Source organism: Lissotriton helveticus, chromosome 11, assembly GCF_964261635.1.
Source record: "Lissotriton helveticus chromosome 11, aLisHel1.1, whole genome shotgun sequence".
NCBI lineage: Eukaryota > Metazoa > Chordata > Amphibia > Caudata > Salamandridae > Lissotriton > Lissotriton helveticus.
Genome location: NC_136072.1, coordinates 59,477,814 through 59,502,138, shown reverse-complemented (window position 1 = coordinate 59,502,138; position 24,325 = coordinate 59,477,814). Strand labels below are relative to the sequence as shown.

General features: G+C 53.9%; 1 protein-coding gene, 1 non-coding gene and 1 pseudogene across 3 annotated transcripts in view; 2 read left to right on the top strand and 1 right to left on the bottom strand.

Moving 5' to 3' along the window:
- Positions 1 to 24,325, bottom strand: part of LOC144791753 (cytochrome P450 2J6-like) — a 323,619-nt gene that overhangs the window by 99,006 nt on the left and 200,288 nt on the right. The gene's annotated exons all lie outside the window — the stretch shown is intronic.
- On the top strand, positions 16,085 to 16,238 carry LOC144793536 (5.8S ribosomal RNA). Its single transcript, XR_013603037.1, has one exon. It is a non-coding gene; the product is annotated as a 5.8S ribosomal RNA (ribosomal RNA).
- Positions 16,659 to 22,810, top strand: LOC144793484 (28S ribosomal RNA; annotated as a pseudogene).

The window sequence follows — 24,325 nt, the reverse complement described above, 5'->3', positions numbered from 1 at the left end:
AACTTTTAAATTCAGAAATTACAGCCATTTGAGCAACAAGAAACTGCAAGAACTTGAAATTGCTTCGGAGCACCAGAAATGGACGGACACTAACCTTAGTTGTAACGGACCCCCCTCCCCCCCCCACTTCCCCCCAAGTGCCGAGAGAACACATGCACTGACCCCCAATCTGTGAAGATAAAAGTTAGTCAGGGGCGCCCATGATAAGGATGAGGAGACAGAGCAGCCTTGCGGCCGGGCCTACAGATTTACTGTGATTAAATCAGATCTGCACTTGCAGATAAACCAGGCTTACTCAGAAGGGTGGATAAGACAGAGCTGCTCTGCCTGCAGATTTTAAACAATATCGATTGTATGTAACTGAAATAATTTATTCAGAGATGATCTACTGTGCGTGCTGCGGCGGCAAGTAAGTTCTGTTCCGGACAGGGGGCCTCATTTATGAAAAGTGACGCATCGCTGCGTGAAAACAGCGATGTGTCACTTTTCACTGCGTCCTCCTTGCGACACCAATGATTCGTCATATTTACAGTATGAAGCATCATGTCACAAGGAGTTACAGATACGTCAGTATTTCTGACGTATCTGTAAGCGCAAAAGTCACGCATTGCTGGGGTGTGTCACAAAAGTGACGCAACTCCAGCAATGCGTCCTTTCACATGGGGAAAGCCCCATGTGAAAGGGCTTTCGTCAGTCTTACGCCTGCTGTGAGGCAGGCGCAAGATTTTTACGCAACAGCGTCCTTAAAGTGACGCCGTGAAATCTCATAGATTTCACTGCGTCACTATTACGAGGCTTTTTGCGGGGGAATGCCCCCTCTGCATACATTATACCTGACACAGGTATAATGTAGCGCAGGGGTTTACAAAGTGACGCATCTGCTTAGATGCGTCACTTTGTAAATAGTGCGCAACAGGAGGCATGTTTTACGCCGCCGATGCGTCACAAAAAGTGACGCGTTCGAGGCATGTGGGCTGCTGAATTCATATCTATAGCATAGATCGCCGCCTAGTGTTGGGTCCGGATGATTGCACATTGTTGTCCTGGAAGAGTCTTTGAAGTATCACGAGATAGGTGGCTCCTCCCATGGACTACAGTGCGCATGGGCATCGACTCCATCCCCAGATTGTTTTTTTCCGCCATTGGGTTCGGATGTATATTCGACATCTCCAGTTCGGAATCAATATAGACTTTTCTTTAGGCCTGAAGGCCTTTGCTTATACCGTCGGTATTGTTTGCGTTCGGTGCCCAGCCCTGTTCCGGCCCAGTTCCCGAGTCGGACGTCCAGAGGAGTCGCGTGGCTCTTCGGTGCTCGAGGCCCAGTCGACGCAGCAAGTCTTTCAACGACACATCATGGAACGGAGTCCGTTCAAGAAATGTCCTGTGTGTGGATCTAAGTACCCCCACATCGACGTCCACCCGGTGTGCAACAAGTGCCTGTCGCCGGACCACGATGAAGCCAACTGTATGGCTTGTTCCAGGTTTCGATCGAAGAAAACGATTCGACTTCGGCGCGTGGCGCGTCAGGAGGCCCGGCAGTCGGCCCCGGCACCGGTGGATATCTTCGACAGAGAAGAAGCAGACGAACAAGAAGTTCATATGCAGATTTCCCCTCCAGCGGAGATCGACTACGAATACGACGCGGACGTCGAGGTGGTCGATGCAGAAGAAGTCGTCGACGAGGTAGGAGACGACAATGAGGCCTATGGGGCCACGGAAGATAGCTCAAGTGAGGAGCTAAGCCCTGATCACACAATCACTACGGCTCAGGTCGAGGGATCGCCAGATGGCCTAACCCAAGACCTTCCACCCAGATCCACGGCCTCGCCTACGGGCCCGGCTACGGACACTCCTACTGAGGATTCAGCTGCATTTAATGCTCTAATTGAGAGGGCGGCTAAAAACCACGACGTGGAGCTCCACGCTGACCCTATCGAAGTGGACTTCCTCTTTGATACCTTTTCAACAGCAGAGAAGACTGTCAAAACTCTCCCCATGCTGAAAGGGGTTCTGAAACATGCTGCAGACATTTTTAAGGAACCCACACGGGCCAGGGTGATCAACCCTAGGATTGAAAAGAAATAAAAGCCGGCACCTGGCGACCTTACCTACATCAAGGGCCAGTTGCCATTGGACTCTCTGGTAGTTTCTAATGCCCGGAAGAGGGCGAACTCCCAGACCACTGGTGATGCTCCTCCCCCTGACAAGGAATCTAAAGTGCTGGAGGCATCAGGGAAGAGGGTGGCGGCTCAAGCGGCCAATATCTGGCGTATTTCAAACACTCAAGCACTCCTAGCCAGATATGACAGGGCGCACTATGACACGCTAGAGACCCTGTTGCAACATCTTCCAGACCAGTATAAAGAGGCAGCTGAGATGCTTATTCAGGAAGGGAAGCTTATCTCCAACGCTTCTATTAAATATGCCCTGGACGTGGCGGACACCGCGGCCAGAGCCATTAACACCAGTGTCATGTTAAGACGTCAGGCCTGGCTCAGAATCTCCGGTTTCAAGCCGGAGATACAAACCACCATCCTCAATCAGCCAGTAAACCCAAATAGGTTATTTGGTCCAGAGGTGGATACCACCTTAGAAAAAATAAAGAAGGATACCGAGACTGCGAAGTCCATGGGGGCTCTACAGTCCCAGCAGTTTCGGGGCAGTACTTTTCGTCGCTCAGGCAATAGAGGTGTTTCCAGAGGCCAGATGTCCCAGCAAACGCAATACAATAAAGGTGGGGCGCAGTCCTCTTATACCAAGCAGAGTAGAGGCAGCTATCGGGGCAACAGCACCAAGGGCAGAGGTCGCGGAAAAAACAACTCCCGCTCCTCCGCCACCAACAAACAGTGATGCCCTGTCACTGCCCCCCGACCATACTACACCTGTCGGGGGGAGACTCCAGCAGTTCCTGCCAGTCTGGAAATCCATCCCCACAGACAGGTGGGTCAGGAAACTTATCCAGTTCGGTTATTAACTGGAGTTAACATCCACTCCACCCAACATGCCACCAAAACACCGTCCTATGTTCACAGAGCATTTGCACTTATTGCAGCAGGAGGTACTCGTCATGCTGCAAAAAAATGGCAATCGAGCTCGTGCCGGTGGAGGAAGAAGGCACGGGAGTGTACTCCCTGTACTTCTTAATCCCAAAGAAGGACGGGTCCCTCAGACCCATACTGGACCTCAGACCCCTGAATCGGTACATTCTATCAGAACACTTTCATATGCTCACGCTGCAGCAGGTTCTTCCGTTGCTCAATCAGGGAGACTTCCTGGCAACCTTGGATCTCAAGGATGCATATTTTCACATTCCACTGCATCCATCACACAGAAAATACCTCAGGTTCACCATTCAGGGTCGGCATTATCAGTTCAAGGTCCTCCCTTTCGGGGTGACCACAGCGCCCAGGGTGTTCACGAAATGCCTGGCGACGGTGGCGGCGCACCTCAGGAGGCAGAACGTTCACGTTTACCCTTATCTGGACGACTGGCTTGTCCAAGCAAAGTTGGCCCAGCAGTGCGCCGCCAACATGTCCCACACCATTCACCTTCTTCACGATCTGGGATTCTCACTAAATTACCCGAAGTCGCACCTTCAGCCAGCCCATGTGCGGCAGTACCTGGGCGCGACTATAAATACTCTGGCAGCCACGGCTCAGCCAAATCCTGTGAGGATCGACAGCATTCAGTCACTGATCCAAAAGTTCAGACCGCAACACTCGCTCCCAGCAAGAGTGTTCATGCAGTTGATAGGCATGATGGCCTCCTGCATCTTCATAGTCCCGCACACGAGGCTACATATGCGTCCGCTCCAAGAATGCTTGGCTCATCAGTGGACTCAGGCTCAAGGACAGTTGAACGACCTAGTGTTGGTGACCGGTCGGGCATACAACTCTCTGCATTGGTGGAATCCACACAGCCTTTGCAAGGGCCGACCGTTCCAAGAGCCTGTGCCGCAGATTATCCTGACGACGGACGCATCTCTCCAGGGATGGGGAGCTCATATACTCCACTACACGGTGCAGGGACTATGGACAACGCAGCAAAAGAAGATGCACATCAACTACCTAGAACTGATGGCAATCTTCATGGCATTGAAGTCATTCAAAGTACATCTGTGCTACAAAGTCGTGTTGATCCGGACGGACAACATGACGGCCATGTACTACATTCAAAAGCAGGGAAGAACACACTCTCCACAGTTGTCTCATCTGGCTCAGAGCATGTGGAAGTGGGCCATTCAGAGGAACATCTTCCTCATGGCGGAACACCTCCCGGGCAAGGACAATCAGATGGCGGATCTGCTCAGCAGATACAGCCACCAAATGCACGAGTGGGAGATACACCCATCAGTACTCCGCACGTACTTCCAGCAGTGGGGTCATCCGGAGATAGACCTGTTTCCCACAAGGGAAAACGCAAAATGCCAAAGCTTTGCCGCCAGGTTTCCTCACCCACAGTCGCAGGGCAATGCGATATGGATGAACTGTTCAGGCAGATTTGCGTACGCTTTTCCCCCAGCACCTCTCATACCTCTGGTGGCACGAAAGCTAAAGCAACACTCAATGACACTCATCCTAGTTGCTCCAACGTGGGCACGCCAACCATGGTACACCACGTTTCTAGAACTATCCGTGGTACCGCATCAAAGGCTGCACCTCACACCAAGGCTTTTGACGCAGAACCGTGGCGACATTCAGCATCCAGATCCGCAACAGCTCAACCTGGCGATCTGGCTCCTGAAGTCTTAGAGTTTGGCTACCTTGACTTGCCTCCTGAATGCATGGATATCATACGGGAGGCAAGAAAGCCCACCACCAGAGCTTGCTATGCAGCAAAATGGAAGCGATTTGTCATTTACTGTACTGAACACAACATCAACCCGCTAGATGCATCCACTCCCAACATCATCTGTTATTTGTTACATCTTTACAAATGCAATCTAGCATACGCTTCCATCAGGATACACTTATCTGCCATAGCGGCTTATCTCCAAAACAGGCAGCATCTCTCCGTTTTCAGAGTGCCTGCCATTAAAGCTTTCCTAGAAGGACTGAAGCGGGTCATCCCTCCCAGGACCCCACCAGCTCCTGTATGGAACCTCAATGTGGTCCTCACCAGGTTGATGGGCCCACCTTTTGAGCCTCTACATTCATGTGAGATTCAGTTCTTAACGTGGAAAGTGGCTTTTCTCAATGCCATTACGTCTCTACGACGTGTTAGTGAGCTACAGGCGCTCACTGTACAAGAGCCATTCATTCAAATTCACTCCAACAGGGTGGTGCTGCGCACTAACCCTGAATTTCTTCCTAAAGTGGTTTCGCAGTTCCATGTCAATCAGACCATTGAACTGCCCGCGTTCTTTCAAAACCCAGAGACAGTAGCCGAAAGAATGCTCCACACTCTTGATGTCAAACGAGCTTTGATGTACTACATCGATAGGACCAAAGAATTTAGGAAGACACAACAACTCTTTGTTGCCTTTTCAGCCCAGCACAAAGGCAACCCCATTTCCAAAGCAGGTATAGCCAGGTGGATCGTTAAGTGTATTCAGATTTGCTATCACAAGGCTAAGCGCACTTTAACGGTCCCCCCCAGAGCCCACTCCACCCGCAAGTTGGGGGCCTCCATAGCTTTCCTTGGTAATATCCCTTTGGAAGATATTTGTAGAGCAGCCACATGGTCTACACCACACACATTTACTAAACACTACTGTGTAGATGTGCACTCCAAGCAGCAAGCAGCTGTAGGGCAGGCTGTTCTTAAGACACTTTTTCAAAAGTCTGCAGCTGGCACAGGCCGCCGCCGTTAATGGAGGGACTGCTGTTTATTCTATGCTATAGATATGAATTCAGCAGCCCACATGCCTCGAACTGAATATGCTACTTACCAGTATGGATCTGTTCTTGGCATGTAGGGCTGCTGACATTCATATCGCCCGCCCTCCTCCCCGGCGCTTGTAGCGGCTGCAGAATTTACACTTACTCTTAGCATGGTCATCGCTCACACTGTTACACTCCATCTTCGCCACAATGGCTAAAAACAATCTGGGGATGGAGTTGATGCCCATGCGCACTGTAGTCCAGGGGAGGAGCCACCTATCTCGTGATACTTCGAAGACTCTTCCAGGACAACAATGTGCAATCATCCGGACCCAACACTAGGCGGCGATCTATGCTATAGATATGAATGTCAGCAGCCCTACATGCCAAGAACAGATGCATACTGGTAAGTAGCATATTCAATCAGAAGCACAAAACTGACGCAAGGCCTCATAAATGAGGCCCAGGGACTCTGAGGAATGACGCTAACCTACCTACCCACCCACCTCCCACACCCCCCACTCCTCCCCCGCACCGGGCCCCAGTGCAGACGCAGAGAGAACCCTGCCCTGCCTGGTAAAACTGTCACGTACTGAGTCAGGAAGGATGACAGAGCAGCCCTGCCTGCGGATGCTAACTCTGAACATGAGCAAAAACAGGGAGGGGGCCTCTGAGGAATCACGCTACCCCCTCCCCCGCCCTCCAAGTGTCCACGTGGGATATCTGATGAGCTCCATTTCCACCCCCAGATTTTTTATTTAATTTTAGTTCCACAGATGCGAACCACAGGAGGTGCAGGCTGGTTATAGTCACCCCGGGGCCAACCTGAGGAACGCATGTAAATCAGGGCAGAATGTTCTTTAAGGGCAGCCACACCCTGACCCACAAATAATCACTTACGCCCGCACACACTTTACACCCAGTGCCCAGAGCAGAGAGAGCCCTGCCTGGTAAAACTGGCACACAGTGACCCGGCCTTTAATATAATACCTTACTACTGCCCTAAGATCAATGATGTGAGTCAGACAGAGCAGCCCTGCGGCCTGCCTGCATTTACTGTGATAAATCACAGTGATCAGACTGCAGATAAACCAGGAGGCTCGCTGACTCAGGAAGGATTATGAGACAGATCAGCCCTGCAGATGCTATTGTGTGTTAAATCATTTTTTTCAGATGACTCATCGTAGTATAATAAAACACTTACTAGACGAGTTCAGAGACTCGGGGACCTGCCGCACAGCGCTGCAGCACTGTGACTGTACTGCTGCATGATGCACTCTGCAGCCGCACTTGCAGTCTTCATCTTCTTCTCCCCCCAGACACTGCAGGCTGCTGACTCACTCGTTCCCGCTTGGCCGCAGTAATTTGCGCCACCCATGATCACCGATGCCTCTTGCACGGCGGGCGGCCATAACGAGAGTCACTCACTGTCCTGTGTCGGCGGTCAGTAAAATTAATTCACTTTTTCACTGGGTCCGGTCGGTCAGTCGCTCTTACACTCGGCGAGGAGGATTCGACTTATTCAGATTGAATCTCCCGCCGTTCTGCCTCACTTTCTCTTCCTCATGCGTGAGGGCACTGGGGGACACATCCAGATTTAATAAACCCGGGCGCCCTGGTAGGCCATAATGACTGACAACCAGTAGCATCGTGGACTGAGAGGGCAGGACCCGCCTCCCCCCCACCCCTGTCGGTAATTTGCAGCAGTGTGAGTCAAAGGAAAGCGGCGCCAGCCAGGCGCACACACAGGTTGGGAAGATTTGTTACTTTATAGCGTTCTCCAGAGCTCAGCGCAGAAGGATCTTTAACTATTTATTTAACGCAGCCCAGCAAGCAAGCTGCTGGCAGCACGTCTCTCTGAGCACTAGAGCTGGTGCACAGGTGCCGCTGGTGGCGGGCGCTGGCCAGTGGCAAAATGCGCGACAATGCATTTCAGTGCGGTGATGCGGATCACCACACTGAAATGCGTGAGTGTCACACCTGTTGCGTGATACTTGGCAGGACTGGGGTGGGTTATTATTTACGTCTTCCATGACAGCCCATGGGCTGCAGTCAGGGCTCGGAGCATGATGTTCTGTTGCTCCCTTGAAAACATGTTTGCAAGAAAGAGCAACTTTCCAACCTTCCAAACAGAGGAAGTGCTAACGTAAAGCAGTCACGCTGCCTTTCTTACAAGGTGGAAAAAAGTTATAGTTTGTCTCTGGAGTAGCGGTGACCTCGTGCGTACATAAATGCCACTCTGGTGGTTGTGTCAGTACCGTATCATGGCAGGTGTGAGTAGATTACCATTTCTGTTTGTTTCCTGGCTTTCTTATAGTTGTGGTTTTGCATGTCCTAATGTAAAACGGGAACTACAACCCCCATAATACAACTTTTAACAAAATGACCGAAATACTCACGTGCGCCAGGTGAAAACATGGGCTCTGTCTGCGTAATAATTTACAGTTCGTGGTATTTTTCATTTTTTGGGACAGTTATGCTGTGCACATTGCTTTCTGTCGATGGTTCAAAGGCTCCCATCCAGAGGCGCAACTAGAGCCAAATTTCGGGGGGGGGCTAAAAAAAAATTCGGGGAGGAAAAGTAACGTGGCGTTCAGCGGGAGGAGCGCGGAAGAGAGCGGCGGCAACAGTGGGGCCGTGGGGCTGAGACGGCCCCCGAGGAAGACGCGAGGTAAGCGACGCCCCTCGTGTAAAAAGGCTATTTTGACCGAGCTACACAAACCCGACAGCAGAGACCATAAATAACTGAGTACACATATTCGAGGGCAGTTTGTCGTGTGTGGTGCACGTTTATTAATACTCCAAGTCGCCGTCTGCTGCAGGCCAGAGTGGAGGATGCAGCCTCATTGGGGATTGGTAACTCCTAACGTGGTGTCAGAGAGAGTGAGGAACCAATAGTTGGCCTTCTGTTCGTGCCTTCTATGAGCCGACAAGCACACAGTAGGATGACGCGAGGTAAGGGAGTTCCTGCTACCTGGAAGCCTCATTGCCCCCGGACAACGTCGGGATGGGCTGCTAGTCATCTCAATAAAGTGTGTTTCCCAGATGAAGATGGCAATCCACAAGCTAAAGGAACTGAATGGGAGTCGGAGGAGTACCGACCTGGAAATGTTTCTACGCCCTATGTTTTCCCAAATATGCGAGCTACCAAAATGGACCATTTGTAATCTCTTTTACTAGAGCCCGAGCAGACTTGTGTATAAGCAGTGATGGGAGAATCCCAGTAGGAAGAAGTGAATGTACTCTGGTTTTGACTATTGAAGGTGTCAACAATAGTAGTTTCATGTCCTCACATAACACCTACTTTGTCTGCGGTAACAAGGGATACTACCATCCACCTGTTGGATGGTCCGGAGTATGCTACGTGTCCTTTTTGTTACCTCCTGTGTTTTTGCCACCAGCGTCATATCACAAAGACTATTGATTGTATAATGATATCTCTAAGAACAGATATAGAAGGACAATAGCCAATGAGGAGGTGGACCAAACTGATACTGCATTACAGCAATATGTCGATCTCAATTTGGGACTGTTCTTCTTTGTCGGTGCTGCTCTAAACAGCAGAAAAATCAGACGGTTGACTTGTGTTTGTAGAAGCTGTTACCAACCAGACAGTCATGGCACTTGGGAACATTACAGAGGAACTACAAATTACAAGGATTGTGGCGCTTTAAAATCGTATGGTCCTCGATGTAATCTTGGCTGATTGAGGTGGTGCATGTCGCATCATCGGAAGTAGTTGTTGTGTTTACATTTCATATCATTCTCCTTCAGTTTTTGATGTGATCTCCAAACTGCACAAAATTGCTGCTGAAATCCATCCAGATACTGGCACATGGACTTTCGCCAGTTGGTTCTTGACGCTACTTCCTACCTGGGGCTGGAAGTTATTGACTGTCCTGTGTGTAATATTTATAATTTTATTGACATGCTGCTTCTGTATACAATGTGGTCCAATGCTTTGCTCCACCTGTATTACTGCCTGTATACCCGATAAACGTAATGTTGCAGAAACGAACGCCCGGAAAATATTAGATAAGGAAATTAGTAATATGATGCAAATTAATGTACAAGATGTATACAAGGACTATCCTAGATCATAAATGTCTTCAGCTAATGCTAAAAGGGTTTTCTGTGGAAAATTAACTGCGATCATTGTTAGCATTTAGCTGAAGCCATCTTGTTCCTGGCAGCCATTTTGTTTGCCATATGCTCACCACTTGCAGTTTCCTTCTTCACTGTTGTTTACCCTTGTGCTCTGTTTAAAGGACTGGCTAGACTATGCTACTCTGCACATGCGCAGAGGAATCTGTAACTGTCCATACATCTGTTTTAGTCTTTAACTGTTAGGTTGTTTCTACCGGAGTCAGCAACTGCTAGCTCCTCCTTTACTGTTGACTGTGCATTTCTGTATGACCATCTATGTATGTAATTCTCCTATGTGTGCTTGTACCGCCCTCTTTTGAGCCCCTAAGTGGGTATAAAAGACCCATGGTTCTTCTACTCCTGTGCTACTTCATACACTACCGAAGGTTGTTGTGTGAATGTAGTTCCACCTCATGAGGTTTAATAAATCTTTCCTTTAACCTTTCAGCTTCCATGCCAACTTCTATTTACTTGCCTGAGGACTTGCGTGCAGAGAAGAGCGAACCCCTAGCACTGGTATGCTTGGCTGAGTCCCACTTCTACAGCAGAAGTGGCCGAAGCTATTGAAATATTCTTTGAAAAGAACGTGGGGTCGTTGGATAGCTTTCAGACTGTGTGGGAAATGTTTAAGGTGTTTATAAGAGCCGTGGTTATGCCTAAATATGCAGGAGTACTTAGGTCGTTCCGCAAAAGTCTCGATGATCTAGAACAGAAAATTATGTCCCTAGAAAAGGCTCAGCAGGCTATGTCCAATGAGACAATCACACAAGAGGTAAAACTGACCCTAGAAGCGTATCAAGAAGCGGCCGACACTGAGGTTAAACACTTGGGCAAGTACGCTGCTGCCCGAGTATACGGAGAGGGGGAACGCCCGGGGGCAGTGCTTGCTAAACTCCTCAAGCAGCGTAGGGATAAGTCGGTTGTGCTGGGGCTTACGACCGCAGATGTGGGTACCATGACGGCAGATGCGGATATGGCAGACCAATTCCAACAATATTACTCTAACTTATATGTAGGACTGGGCGCAGTTGGCGTAGTGCCACTACGCCGAATTTCGGAAAAAATGTGTGGAAAATGAGTGCACGTCCTGAGGATCCGTGTGCCTGGGACAGGGGTCCCTTGTGCCTGGACAGGCTCTCCGATCTTACTGGCCTGGCTGGGTTGAGAAGCAGGGACCGGCGCCGGGCCTGGGTTTCAGTCAGGGCTTGGGGTTTGGGAGCCCCCGTCCTGCGGCCTGCCAAGTGTCCATCTGCCCGGGACATGGGTCCCTGGTGCAGTGCCCTGGAGACCGGCAAGGCTCCATGTGCCCCCGGCAGTCATCCCATGGGCGTCTGGGCCCCAGGAACGCCTGCGGGTCTACCCATGTCTGACACCCATTGTGGGGTCTCCAAGCCCCTCCCTGAGCCCTACAGCCCCGAAGCCCTGCAGCCCCCGAGCCCTGCAGTCCCCGAGCCCTGCAGCCCCCGAGCCCTGCAGCCCCCGAGCCCTGCAAGGGCAGGCGGGAACCCTATCGCGAAGGCTCCAGGTGGGCAGATGGGAGTCCTTTCGGTCCTGGCCATCTGGTCGCACCTCGGCCATCTGGTCGCACGCAATGCTTTCCAATTGGGTGACCAGATGGCCTGGCCGGCCTGGAAGTCCCAATGAGGGCTCATTTGCCTTCCGTATCCCAGCCAGGATTCCAGGAGGTCAGGCACGTTCGCGCCTAGGGTCCCCTGAGCCTCGCGGTGCGCAAGGGTTCCCAGAAAGAGGGGTAGCATTCCTCCGGAACACTAGGGGCTGGGTGTGCTGGGACACGCCTCCCGGGCTGGCGGTTCTCTGCCGGGGACCAGATGGGCTATGCCCGGACAACACCTCCCTAGGCGTCTGGGAGAAGTGTGGCTCAATGGTTAGAGCGGCAGACCCTGATGCAGAAGTCTGGCCCAGAACCAGTGTTCAATTCCCGCCTCAGCTGGTCTTTGGCTCAATTTCCTCGGACCTGATATTTCTCGCCTCGTGCCTATTCTAATCTTGAGTCCCACTCTGCAACTCTGGGCAATAGCTTGCTTAATCTCCACAACGACCCCAACAACGCTAGGCTGCCTGGCTTCACCTTGGGGGTGCCCAGGAGTGGGCACCTCACAAGGAAAGGCCAGGAAGGGCTCCTCAGCGGTATTCGTACAAGCGCCGTGATGCCTCCGGGTAGTCGTGCGCTATACAAGTACGTAATTATCATTATTATCCTCCAGCCCACGGCATGGCAAAGGGCCCAGGACAGGCTCCATGGTTCTGGGGCAGTCCTCCCCCGGGTGTCCAGGCCCGAGAGCTCCGATGGTCCTCCCCATGCCTGAGGCCCAGCCGGGGTCCCCGAACCCCCAAGAAGCAGAGCCCCTGAGCCCTGCGTGGGCAGGCAGGAAGCCTACCACGAAGGCTTGGGGTGGGCAGATGGGAGACCTTTTGGTCCCGGCCATCTGGTCGCACCTCTCCCCTCGGCCATCTGGTCGCACGCAATGCATTCCAATCGGACGAACGGATGGCCGGGCCGGCCTGGAGATCCTGATGAGGGCTCATTTGCCTCCCCGATCCCAGCCAGGGCTCCAGGAGGTCAAGCACGTTTGCACCTAGGGTCCCCTGAGTCACGCGCTGCGCACGGGTTTACAGAAAGAGGGGTAGGGTATGCCGGGTCTTACCTCCCGGGCTGGCGGTTCTCTACTGGGGACCAAATGGGCTATGCCCGAACAACACCTCCCTAGGCGTCCGGGGCTCCCTCCTCCGGCCTACGATGTGACCAAGTGCCCATGATGTGCTCCATGGTTCCTGGGCCATCCTCCCCCAAGCGTCCGGGCCCGAGAGCTACGGTGATCGTTCCCCGGGCTTGAGGCCCAGCCAGGGTCCCTGGGCCCCCGGGAAGCGGAGCCCCCGAGCCCTGCATGGGCATGCGGGAACCCTACTGTGAAGGCTCGGGCGGGCAGATGGGAGTACTTTCGGTCCCGGCCATCTTGTTGCACCTCTCCCCTCGGCCATTTGGTCGCACGCAATGCTTTCCAATGAGGTGACCAGATGGCCGCGCCGCGCCCTGGGCACCCTCCATCACTCGGTACACACGAGTTCCCAGAAAGAGGGGAGGCTTTCCTCTGGATAAGAAGAGGCAGGGTATGCCGGAACACCACTCCCAGGCTGGCGGTTCTGTGCCGCAGACCAGATGGGCTATGCCCGGGAACACCGCCCAGGTGTCCGGGGCTCCCTCCTCCGGCCCGTGGAGTGGCAACGCGCCCGGGGTGGGCTCCATGGGTCCAGGGCAGTCCTTCTCTAGGCCTGTGGGCCCCGAGAGCTCTAGTGGGCCTCCCCGTGCCTGGGGCCCAGCCGGGGTCTCCGAGCCCCCAGGAAGTGGAGTCCCCAATCCCTGCGTGGGCAGGTGGGAGCCCTACCGGGTAGGCTCAGCTAAGGGCAGGCAGATGGGAGTCCTTTCGGTCCTGGCCATCTGATCGTACCTCTCCCCTCGGCCATCTGGTAGCATGCAATGCTTTCCAATGGGGCGACCAGATGCCGGGCTGCCCTGGAAATCCCAATGGGGACTCATTCACCTCCCCGATCCCAGCCAGAGCTCCAGGAGGTCAAACACATCCGGGCATTGGATCCCCTCCGTCACTCAGTGTGCAGGGGTTCCCAGAAAAAGGGGTAGCTTTCCTCTGGATTTTTAATAGCAGGCTATGCCGGAACATCCCTCCCGGGCTGGTGGTTCTCTGCCAGCGACCAGATGGGCTTTGCCCGGGCAACACCTCCCAGGGATCTGGGGCTCCCTCCTTTGGCCCGCGACATGGCAAAGTGCCAGGGACAGGCTCCATGGGTCCCAGACAGTCCTCCCTCGGGCATGCGGGCCCTGAGAGCCCCTACGGGCCTCCCCGTGCCTGAGGCCCAGTCGGGATCCCTGAGTCCCCGGGAAGCTGAGGCCTGCCAGGGCAGGCAGGAGCCCTACCGGGAAGGCTCGGCTCAGGGCAGGCAGATGGGAGTCCTTTCGGTCCCGGCCATCTGGTTGCACCTCTCCCCTCGGCCATTTGGTCGCACGCAATGCATTCCAATGAGGTGACCAGATGGCGGGCCGCGCCCTGGGTACCCTCCATCACTCGGTACACACGGGTTCCCATAAAGAGGGGAGGCTTTCCTCCGGATTAGTAGAGGCAGGGTATGCCGGAACACCACTCCCAGGCTGGCGGTTCTGTGCAGCAGACCAGATGAGCTATGCCCGGGAACACCGCCCAGGTGTCCGGGGCTCCCTCCTCCGGCCCGTGGAGTGGCAACGCGCCCGGGATGGGCTCCATGGGTCCAGGGCAGTCCTTCCCTAGGCCTGTGGGCCCCGAGAGCTCTAGTGGGCCTCCCCGTGCCTGGGGCCCAGCCGGGGTCTCCGAGCCCCCAGGAAGTGGAGTCCCCAAGCCCTGCGTGGGCAGGTGGGAGCCCTACCGGGAAGGCTCAACTAAGGGCAGGCAGATGGGAGTCCTTTCGGTCCCGGCCATCTGGTCGCACCTCTCCCCTCGGCCATCTGGTAGCATGCAATGCTTTCCAATGGGGCGACCAGATGCCGGGATGCCCTGGAAATCCCAATGGGGAATCATTCACCTTCCCGATCCCAGCCAGAGCTCCAGGAGGTCAAACACATCCGGGCATTGGATCCCCTCCGTCACTCAGTGTGCAGGGGTTCCCAGAAAAAGGGGTAGCTTTCCTCTGGATTTTTATTAGCAGGCTATGCCGGAACATCCCTCCCAGGCTGGTGGTTCTCTGCTGGCGACCAGATGGGCTTTGCCCGGGCAACACCTCCCAGGGATCTGGGGCTCCCTCCTTTGTCCCGCGACATGGCAAAGTGCCAGGGACAGGCTCCATGGGTCCCAGACAGTCCTCCCTCGGGCATGCGGGCCCTGAGAGCCCCTACGGGCCTCCCCGTGCCTGAGGCCCAGCCGGGATCACTGAGCCCCCGGGAAGCTGAGGCCTGCCAGGAAGGCTCGGCTCGGGGCAGGCAGATGGGAGTCCTTTCGGTCCCGGCCAGCTGGTCGCACCTCTTCCCTTGGCCATCTGGTTGCATGCAATGCTTTCCAACGGGGTGAGCGGATGGCCGGGCTGCCCTGGAAGTCCTGATGAGTGCTCATTTGCCTCCCGGATTCCAGCCAGGGCTCCAGGAGGTCGGGCGCGTCCAGTCCTAGGGTCTCGTGAGTCTTTCTGTGCCCACGGGTTCCCAGAAAGAGGAGTAGCCTTCCTCCGGATTACTAGGGACAAGGTACTCTGGGACCCCTCTCGCCTAGCAGTCCTTAGCCGGCAGCTGAACGGGTCAGGATGCTGCCCCAGCCCTGGGTCCGTCCCTGGGTCTGCCGCATGGCAGGCTCCCCTGGATGGGGTCCAATGGGCTCGGGGAGCCTCCCCCTGCTGGGGTGGGTCCAGGGACCCGGGGAGGGTGGCCTCCACACCCCAGGTTCCATCCTCGGTCCTGCTTCGTGGCAGGGTGCCCGGGATGGGGTCCGGCAGTCCCGGGGATGCTTCCCCTGCGCCTCTGGGCCTGGGAGCCCCGGCTGGGTCCAGGGGCCTTGCTGGGCCCGGGTCAGGTGCTCTGGCCCTGGGCCCCGTCCCCCAGCCTGCCACTCTAACAAAGGTCCAGGACGGGGTTCCGTTGTGCCCGGGGAGCCTCCCCTTGCTTGGCTGGGTTCAGGAGCTCCGGCCGGGGCCCCTGAGGGCCCTGGGGAGGGTGGCCTCCCCACCCTGGGCTCCGTCCTCGGTCCTGCTGCGTGACAGGGTACCCAGGACGGGGTCCGGAGGGCCTGGGGAGGCGTCTCCTGCGCCTCTCAGTCCCGTGCGGCCGGGCCGAGGGGTCTGAAGACTCGTGCGGTTCCTCCCGGGTTACCCCAGGAGGGACCGGTGGCTACGGGGCTTCCTGCTCCCGTCTCTCCAGGAGTCCTCTCTCTCACCACCATTGCACTCCCGAGCCTAGCGCCTAGCAATGTTTTTTTTCTCCCAACGGTGCAGTCTTATTCCCAGAGGGGTAACCTTGAACGGGGCGTCGGGCCGTCTCGTCGCGTGGGCGGTGTACAGACGGCATCGCCTTCCTCCCACCTCTCCTGCACCTGCAGGTGGGTGAACGTTTTCAAAAAGTTACCTGTGACTCTTGGCTGTGGATCACTTGGCTCGCGTGTCGATGAAGAACGCAGCTAGCTGCGAGAATTAGTGTGAATTGCAGGACACATTGATCATCGACACTTCGAACGCACCTGGCGGCCCCGGGTTCCTCCCGGGGCTATGCTTATCTGCGGGTCGCTCGATCGTCAATCACCCTGGGGCATTCCCAGGATGTGGCTGGGGCCATCGCAGGGTTTGCGCCACTTCCCCTTCGTCCCCCCACAAGTTCAGACCCCCGATCGCCTGTGGCAGGGTCCCTCGCTGAGTCCTGCCCTGGAGATATGCCGCTGGTGCACCTGGGGTCTGGCAACTGGTCCGCGGGCCCGGGGCAGCTGGCTGTGTGCCACGGGTGGCTGTCTGTGCTGTCCCACCGGCTGCCCGCTCGCACGCGCCTCGGGCTCCCTCCTCCACAGCCGACTTACCGGCGAGGGCAAAACCCCTCCAGATGCGATCCGGGGAAAGAGGGTGCGTGCTGCTGGGAAGCCAGGCCCTTGGTCTGGCAAGGGCCTGGCCTTCCCCGGCAACCCCCTTAATGCTTCGGCGGTATTCTTCCAACTACGACCTCAGATCAGACGTGGGGACCCGCTGAATTTAAGCATATTACTAAGCAGAGGAAAAGAAACTAACCAGGATTCCCCCAGTAACGGCGAGTGAAGAGGGAAGAGCTCAGCGATAAATCCCCGCCTGGCATCGGGTGCGGGAAATGTGGCGTACAGAAGACCGACTCCCCGGCGTTGCTCATGGGGCCCAAGTCCTTCTGATCGAGGGTCACCCCGCGGATGGTGTTAGGCCGGTAGCGACCCCCGAAGTGCCGAGATCGGGTCTTCTCGGAGTCGGGTTGCTTGGGAATGCAGCCCAAAGCGGGCGGTAAACTCCATCTAAGGCTAAATACCTGCGCGAGACTGATAGCCAATAAGTACCGTAAGGGAAAGTTGAAAAGAACTTTGAAGAGGGTGTGAAACCATCGAGAGGTAAACAGGTGGGGTCTGTGCAGTCCGCCCGGAGGATTCAACACGACGGGAAGGTCGGTGGCCCAGTAGCTCCGGATCCCCTCTGTGGGACGCATTTCCTCCGCAGTGGTGCTCCGCGACTAGCTATGGGTTGGCTGGGAAGGCTTCGGGGTGGCAGGTGGCCCTCCGCTCCGGCAGAGAGTGTTACAGGCCAACCGGCAGCAGCTTTGTCATGTCCGCGGGGCAGAGGGAGATTCAACCCCCCGCAGTTACCCGTTCCCGGCCGCCCCTCTAGGTGCGCCGGGGCGGTTGAAGGGGGGATGGGGATCCCTGCTCCTGGCGCGACTGTCGACTGGAGCGGACTGTTCTCAGTGCGCTTCGCCCGTGTCACGCCGCCGGGTGGGAAGGCCCACTCCGGGTGCCAGTGGTCTGCGGCGATGTTGGTTACGCAACCGACCCGTCTTGAAATGCGGACCAAGAAGTCTAACCTGTGCACGAGTCGGAGGGCCAAGCGAAACCATGTGGCGCAATGAAGGTGAGGACCTGCCTGCGCTGGCTGAGGTGGGATCCCGCCGCGCTTCCAGTGGCAGGCGCACCACAGGCCCGTCTCACCCACTCCGTCAGGGAGGTGGAACACAAGTGTGCGTGATAGGACCCAAAAGATGGTGAATTATGCCTGGGCAGGGCGAAGCCATAGGAAACTCTGGTGGAGGTCCGTAGTGGTCCTGACGTGCAAATCAGTCGTCCGACCTAGGTGTAGGGGCCAAAGACTAATCGAACCATCTAGTAGCTGGTTCCCTCCGAAGTTTCCCTCAGGACAGCTGGCGCTTGGAGCACCAGTATTATCTGGTAAAGGAAATGATTAGAGGTCTTGGGGCCGAAATGATCTCAACCTGTTCTCAAACTTTAAATGGGTAAGAAGCCCAGCTCGCTGGCATGGAGCTGGGGATGGAATGTGAGTGCCTAGTGGGCCACTTTTGGTAAGTGGAACTGGCCCTGCAGGATGAACCGAACGCCAGGTTAAGGCGCCCCGATGCGGACGCTCATCAGACCCCAGAAAAGATGTTGGTTGATATAGACAGCAGGACAGTGGCCATGGAAGTCAGATCCACTAAGGAGTGTGTAACAACGAGCCCTGAAAATGGATTGCGCTGGAGTGTCGGGCCTATACCCGGCCTTCGCTGGCGCTGAGAGCCGCAGGGGGCTAAGCCGCGACGAATAGGAGGGCTGCTGCGGTGTGCATGGAAGCCTGGGGCTAGGGCCCACGTGGAGCCACCGCAGGTGTAGATCTTTGTGGTAGTAGCAAATATTCAAACAAGAACTTTGAAGGCTGAAGTGGAGAAGGGTTCCATGTGAACAGCAGTTGAACATGGGTCAGTCGGTCCTAAGAGATGGGCGAGTGCCATTCAGAAGGGACGGGTGATCGCCTCTGTTGCCCTTGGCGGATCGAAAGGGAGTCGGGTTCAGATCCCCGAACCCAGAGTGGCATAGACGGGCGCCCTTGTGGCGTCCAGTGCGGTAACGCAAAGGATCCCAGAGAAGGCGTCAGGAGCCCCGGGAGAGTTCTCTTTTCTTTGTGAAGGGCAGGGTGCCCTGGAATGGGTTCACTCTGAGAGAGGGGCTCGAGCCTTGGAAAGCATTGAGGTTCCGGCAGCGCCCGGTGAGCTCTCGCTGGTCCTTCAAAATCCGGGAGAGATAGTATAAGTCTCGTGCCCGGCCGTACCCATATCCGCAGCAGGTTTCCAAGGTGAACAGCTCTGGCATGTTGGAAAAATATAGGTAAGGGAAGTCGGCAAGTCAGATCCGTAACTTCGGGATAAGGATTGGCTCTAAGGGCTGGGTAGGTCGGGCTGCGGCGTGAAGTGGGGCTGGGCAGGTACCGCTGCTGGACGAGGCGCCTCCCTCTGGGGCAGCGGCGACTCTGGAGTCGAGCTGGGCCCTTCCTGTGAATCGCCCCAACTGCGGTGGTCAGCTCTCCCAATGCTCCCTCCCCGGGGGCACGGGACCAGCGTTCTGGCTCGGCTGGTGCCTAGCAGCTGACGTAGAACTGGTGCGGACCAGGGGAAACACACTGTTAAATTGAAACAAAGCATCTCTAAGGCTCGAGGCGGGTGTTGACGCAATGTGATTTCTACCCAGTGCTCTGAATGTCAAAGTGAAGAAATTCAATGAAGCGCAGGTAAACAGCAGGAGTAACTATGACTCTCTTAACCTATTCTCGGTTGTAGTGGCCTTTACCTCCCAGTGGTCCCGCCGGTAACTGTCTCTGAAGTGCTAGACTCTGCGTAGAGAAGCATATAGAGACAGGCCAAACAAGGTTCTATCATGGCAGCAAGCGTGATAGTGAGAAATGGCGAAGCAAACGAACCCAATTCCAGATGGGGTAGTTCCTGGAGAATAAAAACCCTGTTAAGATGCCGTAAGGAGGTGCTGTCTTTCCCAGAAATCATGAACCTCCTCACCGAATTTGACAAACCAGCACTAGCTTCCAACAATGCAACGAATAACAACGATTCAGATCATGATATAGGCCTTAGTAACCCTCTATAGCAGAAGAAGACACAACAGTAGACCTCAGCAAATCCATCGAGTTTGTAGCCACCTCAGCCAAGAATGACATTGGTACAGCAAAATTTGATAATCTTCCCGATGTGTACGAGATCAGCAAAGATGTAATAACAAAGAAAAGTGATTACACAAAAAAAGTCACTTACTGGAAATACCCAAACGAAAAATATAAATGTGACTTGTGTGGAGACATATTGGAAACCTTTAAAGAACTGAGAAAACATGTCTCCATCAAGCAAAAAGGCTTCTATCTCAAAACGTACTGTTCAAAATGAGACAAAGAAGCCGAATATCACAATATTGCATGCCATTATGCCAAATGTAAAGGAAGACCCCAAAAAGGAGAGCTGCCATTTCTGTGCAGCTTCTGTGATCTCAGATTTGGAACAAAAATTGGTGTTTCTCAACATGCTCGGCATGCGCATCCAAGAGCGCAAAATGAGGCTAGACTAGCAGCTCTAGCAAGCAGCAAACCATCAAAGTTATGGTCACAGGAAGAAATACTGCTACTAGCAGAATTGGAAAAAGCATATGAAAATAAGAGGAATATTAATGCGCTGATGGTTCCACATTTTGACAACAAGAACAGAAAACAAATTGCAGAAAAAAGAAGAGATAAAAGCAAAAAATCCGCAAAAGATGTACTGCAAGCATCAAATGTTTCTGAAAATGACTCTTGCGATGAACCAGAGGTTACAGTGGAAGCAACAACAGAAAAGCAGAGACTTAATCACTCGAAAACGTGCGCAAAAAATCAAGAACTTTGATGAACTGGAAGACAGAATATCAGAAATCGAGAAGTGCACTCAAAACGTAGAGCAGCACGATGCTGCTATGGATCTGATGGATGAGGTAGTGACTTATATCGCAGAAAACACCACTGATATAAGTCCTCATCTAGCAAGAGTAACAACAAATGAACCAACAAGTGAAATCAATAATGAGCCTATGAACTCTGCTCAAGACGAGCATCAGAATGCCTCAGCAGGAAACAAAATAACAAAAAAAGACAAGAAAAACGAAAGGCTTAATCGGACGCACAAGAAAAATTATGCAAAAGCGAAGGGCAGCTATAAAGAATACCAGGCAAAGTTTAAAAAAGACAAAAAGAAAATTGCCAGGATTATCACTGATGGGGCAGAAGATGCCACTTGTCAAATCAGTGCTGATGAAATCTTTCAATACTACAAAGGCATAATTGAAAAAAGAAAACAAGAAAAACCCTAAATTCATGCGATTGATCGAATACCAGAGGTCTATGAAATTAGAAGTCTTTTCAAAGAAATAACACTGCTCAAAATAACTCATGCCTTTGAGAGCTCCAATATGAAGATAGCAGTGGGTCCTGATAAGATAGGTCTGAATGGCTTATATAAAGTGCACAGCAGGCAACCAAGAAGACTGCTGCCCAGAGTTCTATCGTCTTGGTTGTTAATGAAAAGAGTACCAGAAATTATCAAAAAGAAACGATCAATTTTGATACCCAAGAATGTACCGATTAATGAACTTACAAAAATCAGCAACTGGCGTCCAATTACCATCGGTACTGCATTCATGAAGTTATTCACAAAAATATTAACTAGAAGACTCATTTTTTGTTGAATTGAATACGAGACAAAAAGGCTTCATGAAGGTGAGAGGTTGTCTCGAGAATCTGACTCTCCTGCAAAATATCATAAAAGGGCCACGAAAAAACAGTCACTCATTAGCAGTTGTATTCATTGATATATCAAAAGCCTTCGACTCTGTCAGCCATGGTCACATTATACAGAGTCTTGCAAGGCAAAGAGTTCCATCAAACATCAGAGAAATAATAAAAGACTTATACACTGACTCAACAACATCTTTCAAGGGAAAGAACAACGAAACAACTCCTGAAATAACAATGAAATCTGGGGTCAAACAAGGTGACTCTTTATCCCCACTACTATTTAACATTGCCATGGATCCTCTGATCTGTGATCTTCAGAAAAATGGCAAGGGCTTCACATTTGGATCAGATGGTCTTATTGAGCAAATCACCGCTCTTGCCTTTGCCGATGACATCGCAGTACTCAGCAGTACATGGGAAGGTATTAGTACAAATCTGAAGATCATTGAAAAGTTCAGTAAAGCTACAGGTTTAAAGCTGAATGTGAAAAAGACACATGGATTTTATATCAATCATCATAAAGATAAAATACTGATTAACAACTGTAAACCATGGCAATTTGAAAAAGAAAATATTGAAAATATTCATCCGGGAGAAAGTGAGAGATACCTCGGATTGAACTTTGATCAACACACTGGTCATACAAGCAACAACAAAATTAATGAGGTTCTTGTCAATTGGGCTCAAAAACTTGATAACCTACCACTTAAGCCCATGCAGAAAATTGAAATGTTGTGCCAGTACTTGGTACCTAAACTACGTTAGACAGGTACACCTGTCAAACGATAATGCAGGGGTCCTAAGGCGAGCTCATGGAGGACAGAAACCTCCCACTGAACAGAAGGGTAAAAGCTCGCTTGATCTCGATTTTCAGTATGAATACAGACCGTGATAGTAGGGCCTCACGATCCTTCAGATTTTTTGGGTTTCAAGCAGGAGGTGTCTGAAAAGTTACCACATGGGTAACTGGCTTGTGGCGGCCAAGCTTTCATAGCGACGTCACTTTTTGGTCCTTCGATGTCAGCTCTTCCTATCATTGTGAAGCAGAATTCACCAAGCGTTGGATTGTTCACCCACTAATAGGGAACGTGAGCTGGGTTCAGAATGTTGTGAGACAGGTTAGTTTTACCCTACTGATGATGTGTTGTTGAAATTAGTTATCCTACTCAATACAAGAGGAACCGCAGGTTCAGACATTTGGTGTGTATGCTTGGCTGAGGAGCCAATGGGGCGAAGCTACCATCTGTGGGATTATGACTGAACGCCTCTAAACCGTAACAATACCACAGTGCTGTGGAGTCTCGGTTGGTCTGGGATAGCCGGCCTCTCTCAGGGGTGTCGGTGTGTAGAGCCACTCCCTTGGGGCCCAGAGTGCGGACGGAAGAGGGCCGCCTCCATCGCCCTTAGTCCACTGCATGTTCGTAGGACACCCCGCACTAAATCATTCATAGACAACCTGATTCTGGGTCAGGGTTTCAAAGTAGCAGAGCAGCTACCTCGCTGTGATCTATTGAAAGTCATACTCTGAGCCAAGCTTTTGTCACTCAGTGAGTGGGCACCCGCGGACACCCTTCTCCATCACACCCAGGGGTGGGTCCCTCTGCCGCTGGACCAGCGGGAGCGATTCGGAGGGGGTAACGCAGGTTCATTGGAGGCTGCCTCTACCACGTGCCGTCCAGCACGGGGGCCTCCGCCTCCCGTCCCTGCCCCACTGGGGTGCGGGGACAGGGGCCACCATCCCTTGCGGGTTGGCAGGGTGACCAGATGGCCTTGGCCAGCCTGTCCTCTCCTTCCTGCTACCCTAGTCGGGCAGAGAGGCGAGCAGCAGCCCCTGGGAAGGAGCTTCCCGAGTGGCTGCCTCGGAGCGCCTGGCCACCCCTCGCCGGACTTCAAGGGAGACTGGGTACGGCACCCTCCCAGGCCATCTGGGCACTGGGTCGTCCTGGGGCCATCTGGTCGTCTGGCTGAGCGACCAGATAGCCCTGCAGGTCGGGTGACCAGATGGCCCTGCGTGCCGGGTGACCAGATGGCCCTGCGGGCTGGGTGACCAGATGGTCCTGTGGGCTGGGTGACCAGATGGAAGGCCAGCCGGCCGGCCGGGCTTACTCCAACTTTTGTCCTTCCCCAAACTTCTGTAATTTAATAGTCGAGAAAAATGGGCTCCCGGGCAGGCTGTTGAGGCTTAACCCTCCTTGGTTCAAGCAGAGGGTCCGGGTGCTGGGGTCCCCGGGGCGCAGGGAGGTTCTCCCTGGCCTGGCTAGGGTTCAGAAGCTGGGACCTGGTCCTGGGCTCGAGCTCTATCCGGCAGGTCCCAGGGTATGGGAGCCCCCATCCTGCAAGCCATCAGAGGGTCTGGGCGCTGGTTCCCGGGGGTCCATCAGGGCCTGGGGAGGCTCTCCCCAGCCTGGCTAGGGTTCTGAAGCTGGCTCCGGGCCTGGGGCTTGAGCTCCATCCGGCAGGCCCCGGGGTGTGGGAGCCACCTTCCTTCAAGCCATCAGAGGGTCCGGAATCTGGTTACGGGGGTCCATCAGGGCCCGGGGCGGCTCTCCCCAGCCTGGCTAGGGTTATGAAGCTGGGTTCTGGCCTGGGGCTTCAGCTCCATCCACCAGGCCCTGGGGGGCGGTATCCCCACATCCTGCAAGCCAGCTGATAGTCCGGGGGTCCCATCGGGGCCCAGGAAGGCTCCCCCCGGATTGGCTAGGGCTCAGAAGCAGGGACCGTGCCCAGGGCTCGTGCTCTGTCCCAGGTTGCGGGAGACCCCGTCCTGCAAGCCAGCCAAGGGTCCGAGTGCTGGGGACAGGGGTCCACCGGGAGTATCTTCTGGTCCTGTCTAGGGTTCAGAAGCTAGGACTGAGCCTGGGGCTTGTGCTCTGTCTGGCGGGCCCCAGGATGCATGAGTCTCCCGTCCTGCAAGCCAGCCAAGGGTCAGGCGCTGGGGAAGGGGGTCTACCGGGGCCCGGGTGGCTCTCCCCGGCCTGGCTAGGGTTTCGGAAGCTGGGACCGGGCCTGGGGATCGTGCTCCATCCCATGGTGCGGGAGCCCCCAATCCTGCAAGC